We start from the raw sequence: 21650 nt of genomic DNA, 5'->3' as shown, positions 1-21650 counted from the left end.
GACATCTATGTATACAGCTTGGGTGGCAGAGACAGCAGTGGTATCAAAGAGAAAGAAGGGAAGTAATTTTGGAAAGATAATGAGATTATGAGATTGGTTTTAGACCTGTCGAAACCGGAAGATGGCAGGTTGTCCAATTAGATACGTTGATGAGATAAAGAGGCAAATATACAAGTTGGGGGAAAAAAGGTGACATTAAAGATAAGGATCTGCACAGAAGAAATACTTGAACCAATAGTTATAAATCAGTAGAAGAGGGTGAGAGAAAAACAGAAATAAACACTTACTGCTAGACCAGGAGGAAAAAAAGTGGTGTCTCTGAATGAAATGAAATGTAGTGTCTGGTGGAGACACAGGAAGAATGCAGGACACTTTAGTGCATAAAAACTTAGAGAAGTTTCAAATTATGTTAAAAGTAAATGCCAAGCACGCACATACTCATCACCCCATCTCCAGCCTTATTTCCAACTGTTTTTCTGGCTTACTGCACAGCATTCACATTGGCCTCCTTTCTACTAATTCAAACTCACCAAACTGTCTCTGGCTGCAGAGCCTTGGCACTTGCTCTTCCTTCTGCCCAGAATCTTTTCCCCATGCCCCCAACCCCAATATTTGCTTGGCTTTCTACCTCATTTATCTAGACCTCTGTTTAAACATAACTTCCTCAAAGAGGCCTTCTTCAATCAACTTATCTAAAATATAAAATAGTGTCCAACTCTCATCTGCATACTTCTTTGTCCTTCTGCTCTTTTTCTTCATAGCGCTCTTCCCTACATGACATTATACAATTGTATATGATTGTAAATGTACTATCTCCCCCACTAGAGCAACTGTAATGAGGTTCCAAGAGTGCATTCGTTTTACTCACTGATGTATGTCTGATAAGTAGAACACAGCCTGGAACAAACAAAGCCTTCAGTAAGAGTTTATTTCATGATGAATGAGTGAAATGCAGTAATTAAGATGAAAAGAAAAAAAATCACAAGACGTCCAAGTCTAAGTCACAATTCCTAGAACATGCTTATCATTTCACCCAAAAACTCTGCTTAAGACTCTCATTCTGGCTGCATCTCCTCAAGGGGAAGGGAATTAAGGGAAGTTTGCTACTGCCAAGGAAGGCACTTGGGATACGTTCCTGGATAGTGATAAGAATGCTGTTTTCTCCACAATTACTTCGTTAATAAGAGACATGTCCAATTCCAGACTTCACAGGGTTCCTTATCCAGCTGAGCTCCAAGTGGAGCTTTGAGAGAAAAACAGAAGGGTGATGGCTGGAAGACTCTGGCTTCCAAAGTATTCCTCTCCTGAGTATCAGCTACCAGGTGAATTTCACAATGAGGATGACAACTTGGAAGGGGCAAGAGTCACATGCCTGAGGGGAAAGGTCACCAGGGTGCAATCTCTGTTGATCCTTCTCTATACCCAGCTTCCCGCTGCGGCCTGTACACAAACAAGCACGCAGGCACTTAAGAGGACAGTGGTTTCACCGTGTCCCTCCCGGCGGCGGCTCCCCACCTTTCCTTCCTCCCCATACGCCCCTCCCAGGCTGCAGGCTTAGCAGCCGACTTCCGCTGATCCCGGCTGGAGGGAGCCCGGAATCCAATTACTCTTCCCTAGGGAGCGCAATCCACCCGTCTGGCCGCAAAGAGCGGAGCCGGGGTCCGAGAGCCACAGAGGCCAGCCTTGCCCCGCCCGCCCCCACTTCCCGCCACCCCTGCCTCGGACTCGGCAGCCCCGGGCGGGGCGAGCAGAGCCGCGAAGAGGTGCGCGGCACTGAAGCCGGAACTATTTGTCCTTCCGCGCGCGGCCCGGCTCGGCGGGGCGAGAGGTCCGCGGCGCTGCATCCCTGGCGCCGACGTCGGCTGGGCTGAGTGGCAGGAGATTAGCCAAGGGCTTCCCCCCGCCGCGCGTCCGGGCCAATCGGCTCCGCGGGCGGTGCTCCAGGGACGCGCACACGCACTTTCCAGAATCCACGCCTCCCAGCAACAGCCTCCAGCACCGCGACGCTGCCCTTCCGGCCCGCTTGCTCCGTCGGGCCTGTTCCGGCTGCGGGCTTGGACCCTGGCTTCTGGTCTCCTGCGTGCTGCCCCCTAAAGCGACAGGGAAACGGGGCAAGAGGTCCAAGGGTTCCGTAGGAGAAAGAGACTTAGTATCCGTGGCTCTCCCACCGTCCCGGCTTCCCTAACGGACTGGGGAGTGAAGCTCTGGAGATGGATCTTTGGGAGGAAAAAACTGGACCTCTCTTCGGGTTCTTTAGAGTTTAGGTGGAGAACTCTTTCAGTACCATTGAGTGTTCTCTAGTAAGAGGATCTTACACTGATGGGTTTCTCACTTGCTTTAAAGTTGTGGTCACAGTACTTCATAAATCCTTTCGTTTCTGCATCTGGGGGAAGGAAAAAAAAAGCAACACTCTCTTTACACATTGTCAGACTTTCGAGGCCGCAACGCAACTGACATACATGCTAGAAGGAGAAAGTGCTATATTATGCGTTGTGTCCTCTTCTGAATCACATTCTCCTGAGATGTAGCTGACCCTTAGGCCCGTGGTGTTCCTGAGTGTGATTGACGTGCGTGGTTAGCAAGCTGGTGAGAGAGAACCAGGAAAATTGCTATCAAAACAATTACATACAGGGACATCAGAACAAAGGCTTGAGACCACTGGGGAATGAGAGACCATCCCAGTTCTGCCACGGATGCCTTCGGGGATGGTGGCCAAGTCAAATCTTTGTGTCTTGTTTCTTCGTAGCAGATTAAATAGAACTATCTTCACCACACTCACTATTTCAAAGTGTGTTATAAAAATAAACATAAGGTGAAAATGTTGAAGGTTTTATTTTGGGTGGGGAGAAGGTGGTGCCATTGAAAGGCACTCTCTGAAGGGAAGATTCTGTAAAAGGAAGCCGTTTTATCTGCCTACAATTTGGTCATTTCAAAGAAATTCAATGTACGTGTGTTAAGACTAATTTATATGCTGAGTTGTGTGCTGTGTGGTCTTCATAAGAGTTATAATCTAGTAAACCCAGCTAACTCCTGCATTCTCAAACGGTTTCCCATGCCTGTGCCAGTTTCCATCCGTAAATTCTGGCCAGTTTAATTCCCTATTTCTGCTCAAAGGCTACAAACCATTTCTAGTTACAGGTACAGAACGGTGCTGCGGTGGGAGCTCCCCACTTGAGTCTAAACTATGGCTGGAGTTCAGATGTGTGGATGTATCTGTGGAACTGATAGGGCAAGGCTCTAGAAGCCAATTGACTGGAGCGATTGAGGAGCCTCCTGGTTCAGAACAAATCTTTGAGGAAGAAGGAGCCAGACACACTGAGCTTGAGCTAGGAACAAAGATAAAGTCTTGGGAAGGGAGGGGTCCTTTTGCATTCAGCCCTGTGTCCTGGCCCTTGTCTGAATCCAGTAGGAGCTGGGGAGGGGGAAGAAGATGGAAGGAGGCTGTAAGTGAAAACTGAAATACGTTTCAAACTTTTTAACTTCCAGATTTCACATTCATAACACATGCCCTCACTTCCTCCTTTAGTAGAAAAAAAAGTATGAACAAAAGTGCAAACAACAGGAAACCTGACTAGAGGTGGAAATTTGAAAAATATGGAATTTATTATCTCATAAAATAAGAAGTTTGGAGAAAGGTGGTTCCAGTATTGGTTGGTCAAATAACTTAGGGAAGGTGTCCAGGATTGAAGTGGGATTCTTCTTTCTGCTCTGCCATCTTCACATGATGGTAATTTCTCCTGTCATGTCCCTTCATGGCTATACGATGGCGTCTGCTTGTCTTGATGTCAAATACAGTCGGGCATCCAGCAAAGTAGCAAAGTATAGGGATGCTATTTCTCTCTCTCTCCCTTTCTCCCTTTCTCCCTCTCTCTCTCTCTCTCTCTCTCTCTGTCTCTCCCCCTCCCTCCCTCCCTCTCACAATAAAGGAAGGGAAACCCTTTTTAGAGGCTTCTAGCAGAACTGAGTCCCACTGGGCATAATTGTGTCACACATGAATCCTAAACTGAATTATTTGTAAGAAGAGTGACACTAATCGTAATCTACTCCTCATGCTGGGGAGAGAAATCACCCTTTGTGAACACATGGAAGGATATAATCAGAACAGCAACAAATTTTGCCAGAAAAAAAGTGGCTGTGGCTTAGGCACCAACAAGTTCCTTCATTTTTCCTTTCCTTCAACTCAGAATGTTTCTATATCTACTCTTCTTCATCACCTCTAAATTGTTCTATATTTATCCATCTCCTTCCCTTCCCTCCCCTCCCCTCCCCTCCCCTCCGCTTCCCTCCTCTCCCTCCCTTCTCTCTCTCTCTCTCCCCCCTCTCTTCTCTCTTTCTTTCTTTTGGCAAAAGGATCTGGCTCTGTTCCTCAGGCTAGAGAGCAGTGGTGTGATCATGGCTCACTGCTGAGCTTCGACCTCGTGGGGTCCAGTGATCCTCTCATCTCAGTCTCTTGAGTAGCTGAGACTATAGGCACAAGCCACTATGCTCAGCTGATTTAAAAAACATTTTTTTGGGGGGCCGGGCGCAGTGGCTCACGCTTGTAATCCCAGCACTTTGGGAGGCCGAGACGGGTGGATCACGAGGTCAGGAGTTCAAGACCAGCCTGGCCAAGATGCTGAAACCCCGTCTCTACTAAAAATCCAAAAATTAGCCGGGCGTGGTGGCATACACCTGTAATCCCAGCTACTCGGGAGGCTGAGGCAAGAGAATCGCTTGAACCTGGGTGGCAGAGGTTGCAGTGAGCCAAGATCACGCCACTGCACTCCAGCCTGGGCAACAGAGCAAGACTCCGTCTCAAAAAAAAAAAAAAAAAATTCATAGAGACAGGATCTCCTTATGTTGCTCAGGCTGGTCTTGAAATCCTGGGCTCAAGCGATCCTCCCACCTTGGCCTCCCAAAGTACTGAGATTACAGGTGTGAGCTACCACACCCAGCCATACTCTTTCTTTACCAACTCAATAAAGAGGTAAACCAGCTCCATTTCAAGACCTGGCCTTCCATCTATCTTCATAAGATCTTACTCTTCTCCTAGCCCCTCACAGTGGTGAGGGACTAAAATACATGCAGGCTGTTCTACCTGGCACTCTGTTATTAAAAAATCAGAGGAGAGCTGAAGCCCTTTTTATTGTTCCAAGAGAATTCAGATTGAAAACTGCAAGAACACATCCAGATCTTATTGGGTGGGATTGGGGAGGGTGCAGGGAGATGGGAAAGGGCATACTTTATCCTTTCCTACCTGGGTTCTGTACCTGGGGCTTCTCCATCGGCTCGGCAACGTGGGAGTCCCATTGGCTGAATTGGGAGAGGGTGAAAGGGAAGCAATATGGGAGTCCTTGTCCCCTGGAGATTGAGTCCAGCTCTATTTCTTTGAATCACATCCTGGAGGAACTCTGATAATGGCTTGGCTTGAACCTGAATGGTGTTCCGTTTTTTTGTTATACTCATATTTATTCATTTCTTTCATTTAACAAATATTACATGTTGACTGTCTTCCCAGTACTGTGCTATGTGCCAGGGAGACATTGGTGAGTAAGCCAAAGTGGAGTTTACTTTGTGGTGGGGGAACTTTGTCTCTCCACCAGGCTTGGCTTGAAATTCAAGGTTATCTCACAGGACTAGAATAAAAAGTAAACCTAAAAGCAAGACCGAGTCATTAACTCTATGCGGCATAATCTATGTTTTAATCCTTCACAAACAACTACCATTATTAGTACAAATTATTTTGATTTTTACATAGCTCATAACGTTTCATATCTTTTCACTGAGGCCATTGTTTCAAACAATTACAGTTTCCAACAAGATAAACACCATGTAGGGGAATGCACTTGTGGTACAATATGCTTTATTAATAACATGTCTTGTCAGCTGAGCAGGCGAGGCTATGGCTGGATGATTACAGGAAAAATGGAGTCTGTATCTGATGCAAGCTTATGTATCATCTGAGTTGTTACCCTATCTCTGCTCACAGTCAGGAACCTGTCAGATCTTATTCAACAGAATGGTTTGTAAATGCATTGAAAGGAGATAAAAATATTTAGTGTTACTTACCTTCCTTTGGCTACACTTGCCTGAGAATGTAGAGTAAAATAAAATTTGAATTTTTTTTAACATTTCAAAATTCACCAAGGTTTGTTACATACATTTTCATTTTTAGTAGAAAGTCCATTCTCCAAAAAAGTGCTACACTATATTGAAATATAAAACTGCTTATATATTTACTACCAATAGCAGTTCTGCTTCAGATGGTATCATGGACCCTTGGTGTCTAATTTATCTTGACAGCATCTGAAGTGGAAGTAAACCAATTCAGGCTGCAGGTCCTGAAATATAAGTCAGAGAAGGTGCATGTAGCAGAAGTGAAATGAGAGCATTTAAATGAAATATGAACCCAAATCAATCTGAATGAATTCCCCTAGCACCTCGGTCCAGGAAAGAAGCTGTAACCATTTTAATCCTTGCCCCACTCATGACCAAGTGCATCACCCTAAGAAGTCAGTTAATTCATCTCTGTGTTTTTGTGTCGTTATTTTTACAACAAGGTTAAAATCTCTAGTGCCCCTGTACTCGGAATTCAGGAGAAAAGAGAGTTATACTCTCTCTGAAATGTAGCTGATAATTATCAATCAGTTATTAACAGGAATTTATTGAGCCCCATACCGACCCATCATTATATACCCAGGAACTAGCAAGCACCTTACACATAAATGCTAAAGAAATCTTTATTGCATGAATGAATGAGAAAATAAATCAATGTCACCTACTGTGTACCAGATTCTATAGTATAACAGACATGAAATACATTCCTACCTTTAAGGAACTAATCATCTATTGAAATAAGATACATATAAATACAATGTACTTAACAAAATATTAAATGCGAAATAAATGTTATACTCCATCATTTTCAAAGTAGAATTTCCAGATTCTCAGTGCTATGAATTCTTTCCTAAAGTTGACTCATTGCCCATGGTTTTGTTGCATAAAAGTGTTAGAAGATGCTTAATCAAATACTTCTAAATATAGAAATATTTCATTAGGAAAATATTCTGTAGGGTTTATATTCTTTTTACATTTTAATTAAAGTATGACATTGACATTCATACAGTGAAATGCACAAACCATTACCCAAATCAAAATATAGAACCAGAAGTCCTTTCCCCCATGACCTTTCTCAGTTAATTCCCTTCTTCCTCCAACCCGCATAGGTAACCATTATTCTGACTTCTTCCGTAGTGCAATGTAGCCTGTTCTTGAAAGTTATATAAATGGAATTACATAATATGTTCTCCTTTGTGCCTGGCTTCTTTTGTTTAACATTGTACCTGTATGATGCATCCATTAGCAGTTCATTGTTTTTAATTGTTGCAAGAAAGTTATTTTCAAAGTGGTCTATGGACCCCTTAGGGTCCGTGAGAATTTTCAGGGGAGACTATGAGTAAAAATTATGTGGATAATACTTTAGAATTTTATTTATGTATTTATATATATTTTTTATTTTATTTTACTTTATTTTTTTGAGGTGGAGTTTTGCTCTGTTGCCCAGGCTGGAGTGCAGTGGTGCCATCTCAGCTTACTGCAGCCTCCATCTTCCAGGTGCAAGCTATTTTCCTGCCTTGGCCTCCTGATTATCTGGGATTACAGGCATCTGATACCACACCCGGCTAATTTTTCTATTTTTAGTAGAGATGGGGTTTGACTGTGTTGGTCAGGCTGGTCTCGAACTCCTGACCTCAGGTGATCTGCCAGCCTCAGCCTCCCAAAGTGCTGGGATTACAGGTGTGAGCCACTGCACCCGGCCAGATTTTATTTGTTTACCTTTTTCAGTGCATTGATATTTTCATTGATGGTGTAAAAGTAGTGATGGTTAAAACTGCTGGCATATCAGCAGGAATATTTTGTTTCCTTAGGTTTATACTTTTTACGTCCTCTCTGGAATATCTTTGTCTAACCCAAAGACACAAATATGTACTCCCATGTTCTTTTTCTATAGGTTTTATAGTTTTAGGTTTTACATGTAGGACTATGATCCATTTCGAGTTAATTTTTACATGTGTGGTTTTAGAGTAAACAGTCCATTTTTTTTTAATTTTGGAGGGGAAGTCCATTAAAATTGTTCCAGCACTACTTATTAAAAAGGCTACTATTTCTTCCTCTCACCATTGAATTACCTTGGCATATGTGTCAAAACTCAATTGACCTTATACATATGTATCTATTTCTAGACTTTGCTGCCTGCATGATTAATCTGTATGTCTATCCTTTTTCCAGTGGCACAATTTAGGGAGAAATGTTATGTTAACAATATTGAATCTTTTGGTCCATAAACATGGTATATATCTCAACGTATTTGTATATTATTTTATTTCAGTGAGTTTTTGTGTTTTCCATGTAAATATCTTTTGTTAGATTTATTCAAAATTATTTTATATTTTTGGTATTATTGCAAAGGGAATTGCTCCTTAAATTCAATTTTTTAGTAGTTTGCTGTTAGTATATAAGCATATACATTTTAATGTTTGCCTTAAACAGATTTTTATATATTAACGCAGTATCCTGTGACCTTGGGAAATTCACTTATGGATCCTAGTAATTGTTTTCTAGATTCCCTGGGATTTTTGCATTAAAAATCATATCATTTGCAAATAGGGACAGTTTTACTTCTTCCCTTCTGATCTTCTTTCCATTTATTTTTCTTTCCTTCTTATAATGACTGAGACCTCCAATACAATGTCGAATAGAACTTTAGAATAGTGGGCATGGTATCTGCCTTGTTCCTATTGTGGAGGAAAACAATTCAGCCTTACATCATTAATTACGTTGTACTTATTTTATAGATGCCCTTTATTCATTTGAGGAAGTTCTCTATTATTTCTGATTTGCTGAAAGTTTTTGTCAAGAATCAATGTTGAATTTTTGTGAAATGCATTTTCCGTATCTATTGAAGTGATCATATGGGTTTTCTCCTTTTTTTGTTAATATAATGAATGTCATTTATCAATTCTAAAATGTTAAACTAACTTTTCATTCCCGAGATAAGCCCTACTTAATCTTTAAGTGTTACTCTTTTAATATTCTATTGATTTGATTCGTTAGTATTTTGTTAAGGATTTTGCCTCTATATCAGTAAAGGATACTGATCTGTAAAATGTAAATACAATCTTTGTCAGGTTTTGCTATTAAGCTTATGTTACTATATTAGTTTGTAGGGCTACTGTAAGGAAATGCCACAGAGTGGGAGGTCTAAACAATGTAAATTAATTTTTTCACAGTTCGGGAGGCTAGCAGTCCAAGATCGAGGTCTTAGCAGGTTGGATTTCTCCAGAGGCCTCTCTCCTTGGTGTGCATATGGCTGCCTTTTTGCTGTGTCCTCATGTGGTCTTTTCTCTGTGTACATATGTGCCCCTGATGGCCTTCCCCTTATAAGGACACTAGTTATATTGAATTAGGGCCCCACCCTAACAGCCTCATTTTAACCTAATCAGCTCCGTAAAGACCTTATCTCCAAATATGATTACAATCTGAGGTACTAAAGGTTGGAACTTCAGCATACAAAGTTTAAGGAGGCACAATTCAGTCCATAAAAATTAACCTTATAAAATGAAGTGGATGGTGTTTTCTGTTCCTGTCTTTTCTGAAAAACATATTCTCCCGTCTTCTCTTTTCTGGAAAACATTTGTGTAACTGATGTTTTTACCAGTGAAACCATCTGGCCCTGAAGTTTTCTTTTTGGAAAGGTTTTTCATAACATACTCAATTTGTTTATTAGATATAGGCTTATTCAGATTTTCTGTTTTATTCTTGTGACTATTTTGGTGCATTGTACATTTCAAGAGATTTGTCTTTTTCATCTGTATTGTTGAATTTGTTGGCCTAATGTTGTTCTCTTATTATGCATTTGATGTCTTGCTGGGTATGGTGGCTCACACCTGTAATCCCAGCACTACTGGAGGCCGGGGTGGGAGGATCACTTGAGGCCAGGAGTTTGAGTCCAGCCTGGGCAACATACCAAGACCTTGTCTCTACAAAATATTTTTAAAATTAGCTGGGCATGGTGGCATGCTCTTGTAGTTCCAGGCACTTGGGAGGCAAGGTGGGAGAACTGCTTGAGCCCAGGAGGTGGAGGCTATAGTGAGCTATGATTGTGCCACTGCACTCCATCCAGGAAGACAAAGTAAGACCTTATCTCCAAACAAACAAACAAACTAACAAACAAAAGCTTTTTCAAACTCTTCTTGTTTTAAATCGTTATACCTTTTAAAAATAAGAGGGAAAAAATCAAGATTCATCTGATTATTCTGGATGCTTAACTTTTCCATATAAATTTAACAATTAGTTTGTCAATTTCTACAAATAGTTTTTAATTTTGATTGAGAGTGCAATTAGCCTGTAGATTAGTTTTGTGGAAATTGCCACCTTAACAATATTACATCTTTAGATCCATGAACACTGTATGTATCTCCATCTATTTATATCTTCCTCAAATTCTCTTGTCAGTGTATTGCTGTTTTTAGCATACATATCTTGCACAAGTTTGTTGGGTTTATCCCTAACAATGGTGGCATTAAAAATGGTACTGTTGTTTACATTTCAGTTTCTAGCTGTTAGTTTAATATATTTATGTATATTGACATTATATCCTATGAGCTTTCTAAACCCATTTATTAAATCTAGCAGCTTTTATGTAGATATTTCTGGGATTTTAATGTACATGATATGTTACCTGTGAATAAAGACAGTTTTATTTCTTCTTTTTTTTTTTTCTGAGATGGGGTCTTGCTCTGTTGCCCAGGCTGGAGTGCAATGTTGAGATCTCAGCTCACTGCAATCTCCACCTCCCTGGTTCAAGCAATTCTCCTGCCTCAGCCTCCTGAGTAGCCGGGATTACAGCCGCCCACCACCATGCCTGGCCAATTTTTGTATTTTTAGTAGAGATGGGGTTTCACCATGTTGGCCAGGCTGGTCTTGAACTCCTGACCTCGTGATCTGCGCACCTCAGCCTCCCAAAGTGCTGAGATTATAGGCGTGAGCCACCACTCCTGGCCTATTTCTTCTTGTCCAATCTGTATGCCTTTTATTTCTTGTCCTTTTTAAAATTTCTTTTTCTTTTCTTATTACACTGACTAGATTCTCGAGTAAAAGCAATGAATGAAGACATCTTTGCCTTGTTTTCGGCAATAGGAAGAAAAACATTTAGTCTCTCATCATTAATCATCATATTAAAAATAGATTTTGCTTAGTGTTTCATGAGATTGGGGAATTTCCCTTCTCTTCCTAGATTGCTGAAATTAGTACTTGTCTTTTTAATATTCTGTGTGATGAAATGGGAAGTACATGTGAAGTACTATTGCTGCATACAGAAATATGATTGCCTCAAGAAAAGCACTTATGTGATTGTTTGAGTTGTGAAGTGAACTGGTTGCTTCTTTTTATGGAACATTATTTTTACTTAAAATAACCAAGGACAAACTATGACTACTTAGATTCAAGTATCTGGCAGACATTTTCTCAAAAAAAAAAAAAGATTGTGTAAGATGAGGAAAACAACTGACTATATTTGTTAACATTTATAACATTTGCATTTTAAACCAAAAATTTGAATTGTGAAAAATGTATATTCACTGTCCTGGGGCGTAACATCTTCCTGGTACTTTAAGACTTTTTTGTGGTGGTGATATCAGCAAATGTGATTTTTCTGATGTACAATGAAATATGTCAACATTTGGAAGATCTACATAATTTAGTCAACCATTTTTTTTTTTTTTTTTGAGATGGAGTCTTGCTCTGTCACCTAGGCTGGAGTGCAGTGGCGCAATCTTGGCTCACTGCAACCTCTGCCTCCCGGGCTCAAGCGATTCTCCTGCCTCAGCCTCCCCAGTCGCTGGGATTACAGGCGTGTGCCATCATGCCCAGCTAATTTTTTGTATTTTTAGTAGAGACGGGGCTTCACTGTGTTAGCCAGGATGGTCTCGATCTCCTGACCTCATGATCTGCCTGCCTTGGCCTCTCAAAGTGCTGGGATTACAGGCATGAGCCACCGTGCCTGGCCATAGTGAACCAATATTTTAAGAAACTACCACTTTTCAAGTTTTATATAGTATTAAATAATACTATTTAAAATTTTCTGAAAAGGCTATTTAAGTAATTCTTCCTTTTCCCACTATCTATTTTTGTGAGGTAAGATTTTCTTCATATATTTAACGAAAACAACATATCATGATGGACTGAAAACAGAAATAGATATGAAAATCCAGTTGTCTTTTTTTTTTTTTTTTTTTTTTGAGACAGAGTCTCGCTCTGTCACCCAGGCTGGAGTGCAGTGCAACTTCCGCCTCCCAGGTTCAAGCAATTCTCCTGCCTCAGCCTCCCAAGTAGCTGGGATTACAGGTGCCCGCCACCATGCCCGGCTAAGTTTTGTACTTTTAGTAGAGACAGGGTTTCACCGTGTTGACCAAGCTGGTCTTGAACTCCTGACCTCAAGTGATCTGCCCACCTTGGCGTTCCAAAGTGCTGGGATTACAGGCACGAGCCACTGTGCCCAGCCTCAGTTATTTTCTAGTAAACCAAACTTTAAGAAATTTGCAAAAGTGCAAAATAATGCCACTTCTTACTAATTATTTTTTGGAAAATATAGTTGTACATAAAAATATATATGTTAAAATGTACTGATTTTTTACTGTTATTTTTTATTTTGGTAAAATATACATAACATACAATTTACCATTTTAACCATTTTTTGGTGTACAGTTGAGTGGCCTTAAGTGCATTCACGTTGTTGTACCACCATCACCACCATCTATCTCCAGAAATTTTCATCTTCCCAAACTGAAACTCTGTACCAATTATACCAACTACACAATAACTCTCCATTCCTCTCTCTCCAGAGCCCCTACCAACTACAATTCTATTTTCTACCTCTATGAATTTGACTACTCTAGATGCCTCCCTCAAGTGCAATCATACAATGTTTGTCTTTTTCTGTCTGGCTTGTTTTACTTAACATAATGTCTCCAAGATGTATTCATGTTGTTACTGTTATTTTAAAATTAAATTAATGAATATAATTTTTAAAAATATCTTGGTCTTAATTTTTTTTTTTTTTAAGAGAGAGGATCTTGTTCTGTTGCCCAGGTTGGTGCAGTGGTGTGATCATGGCTCACTGCAACTTTGAACTCCTAGCCTCAAGTGATTCTCTCACCTCAGCCCCCCAAGTAACTAGGGCTGCAGGCACACACCATCATGCCTGGCTAATTAAAAAAAAATTTTTTTGTAGAGATAGTGCACAGGCTGGTCTTGGACTCCTGGGCTCAAGTGATTCTCCTGCCTCGGCCTCCCAAAGTGCTGGGGATTACAGGCGTGTGCCACCACATTTGGCCTAATTTTTTTCTTTTTGAGACAGAGTCTTGCTTTGTGGCCCATGCTGGAGTGCAGTGGTACCATCTCAGCTCACTGCAACCTTTGCCTCCGGGGTTCAAGTGATTCTTATGCCTCAGCCTCCTGAGTAGCTGGGATTACAGGCGTGGGTCACCATGCCCAGCTAATTTTTTGTAATTTTAGTAGACGTGGGGTTTCACCAGTTTGGCCAGGCTTGTTTTGAACTCCTGGCCTCAAGCGATCTTGAAGAGATCCCCACCATACTGTTTAATGAAGCTGTGGCCAGCTCAGAAATGAACTCTTATGTTAATTTACCCTCCTTTCCCGCCTCATTTGCCTATTCTGCACTCTTAATGTCCTCAGATTACACCTCTCAATAAAGTGCTGGTCCTTAAATTTGCTTAGGCTCTGTTTTCTAAATAACTCAGGCAAAGACAGTGCCCAAAACAGTCTAACCAGTGCTTAAGAAGATATTTTCTAAATAAACTAAGAAAAAAATTGGCTGTAAATATAGAAATATAAATAATTTTCCTTTAGTAAATTGAGAATTCATGACAATAGGAGCCCTAAAATTGAGATTTAAAAAAATAACACAAAACCTTCAGCATGTATAACATTGACATTTTGTAGAATATTTCCTTTTTTAAAATATAATGTTTATTATTTGGGATTTGTCTAATGTTTCCTCATGATTACATTCAAGTTCTGCATATCTAGCCAGCATGCTTCATAAGTGATACTGTGTCTTTCTTAGGGAATCACATTTACAGGTTCATACATTTATGTCTGTAATATCAATTCATCATCTGGTCAAGACTGCTAATCCTTTTTTTTAACACGTGCATTTAAATGTCTCTACTTTTCTCATTATCATTGCATCATTATTATCCACCTCAAATAATATAGTAGGCTTCATTTTTATTGCTTCCTGTTTCAGCCTCCCATGACTACCAACTAAAAGGTAAGCATGACAGAGGCAAGGATGTTTGCCTGTTGTTTTCATGGATATAATATATTCCAAATGTGTGTACAGTGCCTACCACATATTTACTGAATGCATGAATGAACAGATGATGATTCAGATTAGTAGATTATTGGATAACAGAGAATTTATGTCCTTTATGACAGAACATTATTTTAATTTTTTAGAGACGAGATCTCACTATGTTTCACAGGCTGGTCTTGAACTCCTGAGCTCAAGCAATCTTCCTGCCTTGGCCACCCAAAGTGTTGGGATTACAGGCATGAGCCACCATGCCTAGCTGTGCCTAATTTATAAATTACATTTGATCATGGATACATATATATTTAGGAAAAACGTAGTATATATGGGGTTTGGTACTATCCACGGTCTCAGGCGTCCACTGGGGGTCTTGGAATGTATCACCCTCAGATAAGGACGGACTACTACTACAAAATAATAGCCTTACTATTTTTTCCATTTCTCTGTATGTTTATAATCGACAGTAAGAGAGCTTTAATGTTTTGACAAACATTTTAAAGGTCACTGGATAGTCATAATTGTTCCACCGATTATTATTATTATTATTATTCTTTTTTAAGACAGAGTCTTGCTCTGTCACCAGGCTGGAGTGCAGTGGCATGATTTCAGCTCACTGCAACTTCTGCCTCCCAGGTTCAAGGAATTCCCTTGCCTCAGCCTCCCAAGTAGCTGGGATTACAGGCACGTGCCACCATGCCTGGCTAATGTTTTGTATTTTAGTAGAGACGGGGTTTCACCACGTTGGTGAAGATTGTCTCCATCTCCTGACCTCGTGATCCACCTGCCTTGGCCTCCCAAAGTGCTGGGATTACAGGCATGAGCCACCGCGCCCAGCCTTCATTGATTATTAAAATCACTTTGCACAGTTTCAGCTTGCACTCTCATTTTTTTGGTTCTGCACTGCCTGCACTCCCTGCATTCAAGGGAAGGTGCAAGTTAAATGCTTAAAAATGAAAAACAGAATGCTCTTACCATAGACATGATCTGAAGAAAATGAAGAAAGACTGACTGGAGATGATAAGCTGTAGACATTAGCCTCCCATTTGGATCAGTCCCAAATCTATATCTCCAGCTTGAGTTTCCAAGTGACTTTTGGGCACTCTACCAGCACTTAGTATGCAATACATCCAAAACTGAACTTCATCCTAACCCTCCCAACCTACCAAAAAGCGCCAAGCAACTTGATTCTCTATCATAGAGTATCAGTTAGGATTAGTTTTGATGGCTAAACAGAGACCTGAAATAACAGTAGCTTAAGCAAAGTAAAGATTAATTTTTCTATCAAAATAAAACTCTAGGGTTAGGCAACCCAGTTGCGAATTAACCCAGGGCTAATTCCAGTATGAAGAATCACCAATTATCAGGAATCTAGGCCTTTCCTATTTTTTGTTCTATAATCCTTACCATGAAGCTTTTTTATCTTCAAGTTACCTCGTGGTCACAAACCAGCTGTGGGTGCTCTAACCTTGACATTCCAGGCAGAAAGAAGGAAGGTAAAGAAAAAGTGCTGCCACCCTGCTATTCAATGTACTTTAGAGAGCTCTCATGGATGCCCCATTCCGAAATGTCTGCTTATGTCTTATTAGACAATCCTATCTATAATGGAGACAGAGAAACGTGGTTTTTAGCTGGGCATGTTGCTATCTTTTATATTAATACTATATAGGTCAGTTACATAGAAAATGGGTAGAATGAATATTAGGCAAGCAATTAGTGGTCTCTTGTCAGACATCTTTAATGATCCTACTATTCACCTAGTCATCAAGCCAGAGACTTGGGGATTATCTGAGACTCTTCTATCTCCCTCACTGCCCGTATCCAAGGTTAGTTTATTATACTTTCTAAATATCTTTCGCATTTGGAACTCCACTTTTTTCTTTGATGCTCTATTGCCTAGAATAGTACATGACACAGATTGTTGACGTTTATAAATGTTTGTAAATTCTGATTCAATAGCTACTTTTCCTACAACTGGGGGAAGTTATCTCAGTGAACTTTACATCAGAGTCTTCAAACAATATTCAAAGAACATTCCTATTATATTATAAAGTGTAATTTCTGAAGTTCTTAAAGTTACAAAGCAATTTCCTATTCTCCGATACTAGTGGGAATTGAATTAGTTATTCAATTTCAACAATATGAAACGTACTCCCCTCTCTGATATTTAATGTTACTTAATTGTGTAACTTTGTCTGTTAGTAGCTTCTGTCTCTTACACTCTCTCCTCCAGAAGTCCTCTATGGGACTTCCCTCAACATTCCCATTAGTGCATGAGTGTGTGGTGGTGGCCTCACGAATCTTGTTCCTTACGAAGTCAAAATGTCAGACATCTCAGTGGCAGGTATGAAAAACAGTAACTCTGTCCCTGCTGAGCCACCTGCTGAATATTCCATATGCCAGGTGCTAATTTTAGGAGAAAGAAAGGAAAGTTTAAAAATGTATTCTCTTCTCACTGCTCAGCAAGAGCCTCCTTTCCTTTTCTTCTCAAGCAGCTGCAGCAGAAGTTTACGTGAATGCAAAATACAAGCGGTATTAGAAACAAGGCATAATTTAAAAGAATTCACCAGATGACTTAAACAAATAAACCTATTGGGTTAAGCTTATTGTTCTGGAGAGACTAAACACTGTGACTGGCCTTGGATTGATGGAATTCACTGGAATAGAGCAGGGCTGACAAATTGGGATAAAATATTTGGCAGTTGTACTTTGTCTGAGGACAAATGACCAGCTTACTTTAAATTCATTTTCTGCAGCTGGTGAGTGGGTGGCCAGGTCTGCATCATACCTATTGTAGCCGAGTAAGTAACATTTCTTGACTTTGACAGGCTGCCCCCATTTGATTAGATATTTTACAAAACAATGTACACTGCAGATCATTTTCAAAATGTTTTTGTTTCTCCAATTCCTGACATTCTGGTATAAATGAAGACCTCTGCAAGCTCTGAACATGCTCAGAGAATGGGTTGTTTTGACAAGCTGGAAAATAGACCATTTGCCAGCGGTCTGCAATCCAGAGCTTTAATAGTAGTCATATTACAAATGCTATTTTATCTTTGCCTTTACCATATTCCTTTATAGCTCTAAATATTTTATTTGCTCAAATAATTGTTTGAACACAGCAGCATTGGAGTGGGCAGTGGGAGCAAAAACACAAAGACCATTGTTGCAATTTCTTACTGCATTTGACATCATAATTTTATTCATTTGCTTTTTCAAACTAAAATTTCATGCAAAATTGATGCCATTTCAACATGAATATGATTCTATATAATAAGTTAAATGTGTAGAAATTCGGATATCTAGAAGTTATGAAACAAGGAATCAGTTAGGTATACAAAAGCTGATGACTCACTATAGAAATATTCTTGGCCTCCTGTGCTGTGTATTAGCAACCATGGCCTACCCCAATTCCCATTTCCTTTAGTTGTGGAAGTTCTTGTAACTGCTTCTCCCTATGTTTATTTACTGCTCTTTTTTTCTTTTTTTTAAATCAATGCCTCTGTGATGTTTCCTCATCTCCTAACATTTCTATTTACTCATTCTAGAAGCCAGACATCTGCAGAAAGTGCTAGCTAATCAGTTAAGAATTATTCTTTATCCTTTTAGCATTTGTGTTAAATGTAAATGTAATCCTAGGCATCTTATACTTTAATTTGGGGGCTTATTTTGGAGATTTATTATTATTTTGTCAGTAATTATATTTGGAACTTTTCTTTCATTCTTAAATCTGATTTTATTTTTATTATTTATATATTCTTTTGAGACAAGGTCTCACTTGGTGCCCAGACTGGATTGCAGTGGTGCGATCTTGGCTCACTGCAATCTCCACCTCCACCTCCTGGCTCAAGCGATCCTCTTGCCTTAGCCTCCCAAGTTACTAGAACTACAGGTGTGCACCACTACGCCCCGCTAATTTTTGTATATTTTTGGTAGGGGTAGAGACAGGGTTTTGCCATATTGCCCAGGCTGGTCTTGAACTCTTGGGCTTAAGTGATCCACCTGCTTGGGCCTTGCGAAGTGCTGGGATTACAGGCGTGAACCACTGCAACTGGCCCAAATCGGACTTTATGATTGAAGATAGATCTTCCTAAGAGACTGCTTTTTCCCATAAAAATAATTATTTTAGGAAGAGCAAATAAAAATTTAAATAAAAGGAGCCTCTAATTGACCTTCAACTGATAGTCACAATTTTGCAAAGGAGAGGAGCCTATCAGCTCTCTCATTCCTACCTCACATCTTCCCCACTTACGGCAGCATGGTCTTGGGCCAGTTATTTAACATTTCTGAACCTCCATTCGCTTATCTGTGAAATGTGGATGAGAATAGTACCTACCACTACGGTGTTTATAAGGATTAAGAGTTAATGTGTACAGGCCGGGAGCAGTGGCTCAGGCCTGTAATCCCTGCACTTTGGGAGGCCGAGGTGGGCAGATCACGAGGTCAGGAGATCGAGACCATCCTGGCTAACACAGTGAAACCCCGTCTCTACTAAAAATACAAAAATAAAAATAAAAAAATTAGCCGAGCGTGGTGGTGGGCACCTGTAGTCCCAGCTACTCAGGAGGCTGAGGCAGGAGAATGACGTGAACCCAGGAGGTGGAGCTTGCAGTGAGTCGCGATAGCTCCCCTGCACTCCAGCCTGGGTGACAGAGCAAGAGTCCGTCTCAAAAAAAAAAAAAAAAAAATTAAATTAAGAGTTAATGTATACAAAGTGCAATGAACCACACCTGGCACCTAATAAAAGTTCCAAAAAATATTAGCTATTGTGATTGTCAAATTACCTCTATATAGATACATTTTCCTATCCTTTCTACTTTTCTTTCTCCTTCCCACATCAGCTTGTGAGAGAACAAGTCACTTCTAAGGATGCTAGGAGATTAGGAAGTGTGACCTGAAGCTGTGGTCACAGTCTAATCGTTTTGATAAACCCAAATGTTTAAATCCCAAAGAAAAAAAAGTTCACCAAGACTGCCATATTGCACAACTCCAGGGGGCGCCATCCACCTGGCAGAGTGACTGCTGTTCCTGAAATTGTGCAGTGGACAATCCATGTAGCTATACATGGTAGCTCTGCATCCCACCATTCAATTACTTTGTTTATTTTCCTCACAATTCATTGTTTTCTGTTTCACGTAAAGTTATGCGTGCATAATGACATTTCGGTCAATGATGGACTGTGCACTGTGTTTAGGGTGGTGGTCCCATAAGATTATAATACGGCATTTTAACTATGCCTTTTCTATGGTTAGCTATGTTTAGAAACACAAATACTTACACTGTGTTATAATTGCCTACAATATTCAGTACAGTAACATGCTGTCCAGGTTTGAAGCCTCGGAGCAATAGGCTATAACATATAGCCTAGGTGTGTAGTGGGTTATATCATCTAGGTTTGTGTAAATACATTCCATGATGTTCACACAATGACGAAATCACCTAGTCAGGGATTTTTCAGAATGCATCCCCATCGTTAATGCATGAATGTATGTGTAGTTACATACACTCACTATATGACACACACACATGAAGCTTATCCATTGTTTTCCTTATACAAGTCTTTTTTTTTTCTTTCTAAAGGTGTTGACATTCAACTGGGAGTTATGTGTTTGTGTGCATCAAGGTTTATATTCACACCTATGTGAAGTATTAATAGTGATAGAAAAATGTAAGAAGTAAAGAATAAATTACATTTAACTGAGTTGAAATGCTCATAATTTATAAACATGATTGCTTTTTCTTCCCTCTATGAGATGATTACAAGTGGCTCAAAGCAAAGGATGTGAATAGAATCAAGATATTTAATTAATTGACCATTGAAGTGATAGGGGCTGATGGTAGATTTCCTGTCACTAAATGAAAGACATAGTCAAGCTGGGATAAATGGGATTGGCCAAATATCTCCACGATGTGTATGTCCGCTTTCTGTCATGTGTCTGTGGACACTGCCGGTGATTTGAATCAATATAACTTTTTTTATTATTGTAAATAAAATGCTTCATTTAGTTAGTTCTTTCTCTGACGTGAGGAAAAATTGTTCTCTGATGAACTACTTCAACAAATATCCATTGCATTTTGAATACTGTGACAGTTTTATTTGAATTTATGACCAATAATAGAACTACATACAGGTGGTACTGAATTTCTACAAGATCCTCACTGCCATTTAAGCAACACAGATGTTTCCTTTATTCTTAATGAGTTAATCCCACTGCCATTCAAGCACAAGGAAGAAAGAGAAGGCGCCCAAAGGCCTATGTAGCTAAAGGGAGTAGAATAAGCAAAAAGCCTAGCTAATCTACAAATTTGATAATTCACCCTTGAATAATTGAAAGTTTGATATATTTGCATCAGGAATGTGTAAATCAAGAGCACCGAAGTTCAACACATGCTGTGCTAAAATTAAAACAGTACTCAGATGGACTGAACCATGATTTATGATGTGCTTTTTTCAGTCTTTGGCATAGAATTTCGCTACTTACAAAAGAATCACAATGGAAAATACATAAAACTGTAGCTTTCCTTCTTGAGATGAATATTCTGCATATAATAATCTCTTGCTTCTTAAGTTACCGTTCAGTTCACTTCAACAGTCATCTACTGAGCACCTTATTATGCTATTTTTGAGGATTCAAAGATGAATAAAACATAATCCCTTTCTTAAGTTGTTTTCTCTCAATCCAAAGGATTGAAATAAAGTCAAGTGATAAAGGTATTGGAGAGGCATGAAATAAGGTGTGAAAGGACGTAGGGCAGACATTTGGATCTTATTCTTTATAGCACTTTTTTTTAGTAATCACTGGCAAATCATTCTCCTACCCAGATTGCCTTCCCCTATCTTTGTCAGCTCTTAGTATTGTCAACCTATCTTGTCTTGGGTTTAATAAAATATTCATCTAATAAATATGTGTGTTAAACTCTTAATGTACAAGTAACTTTTTAGGTGTTGTCAGTGACACGAAGTGATTGTCTTACAGCTGCTCACAATTTTCAATATTGGTTGAAAAGACGGTCACAGGAACTAACCTCCAAACAAGTCAAATGATGATTAACTTTATCATAGGATTATAAATTGCACTCAATAGGGACAATGTGAAGTCAGAGTTTAGTGTGGAGAACCAGGTTCTTGACCAAGATTACACCACTGGTAAGCAGCAGAGCTGGGGTTTGAGACCAGGTCTGCGTGTTGCCAACACCAGCATTCTTTTCACTTTAAAATTGCAATACAAAATAACATCATAAACATCAGTGCTTATCACAGACATATGCAACGTTAAAA

Source organism: Pongo pygmaeus, chromosome 16 (genome assembly GCF_028885625.2).
Source record: "Pongo pygmaeus isolate AG05252 chromosome 16, NHGRI_mPonPyg2-v2.0_pri, whole genome shotgun sequence".
Lineage (NCBI taxonomy): Eukaryota > Metazoa > Chordata > Mammalia > Primates > Hominidae > Pongo > Pongo pygmaeus.
The sequence above is the reverse complement of the archived record's forward strand: the minus strand, read 5'-3'. Positions refer to the sequence as shown.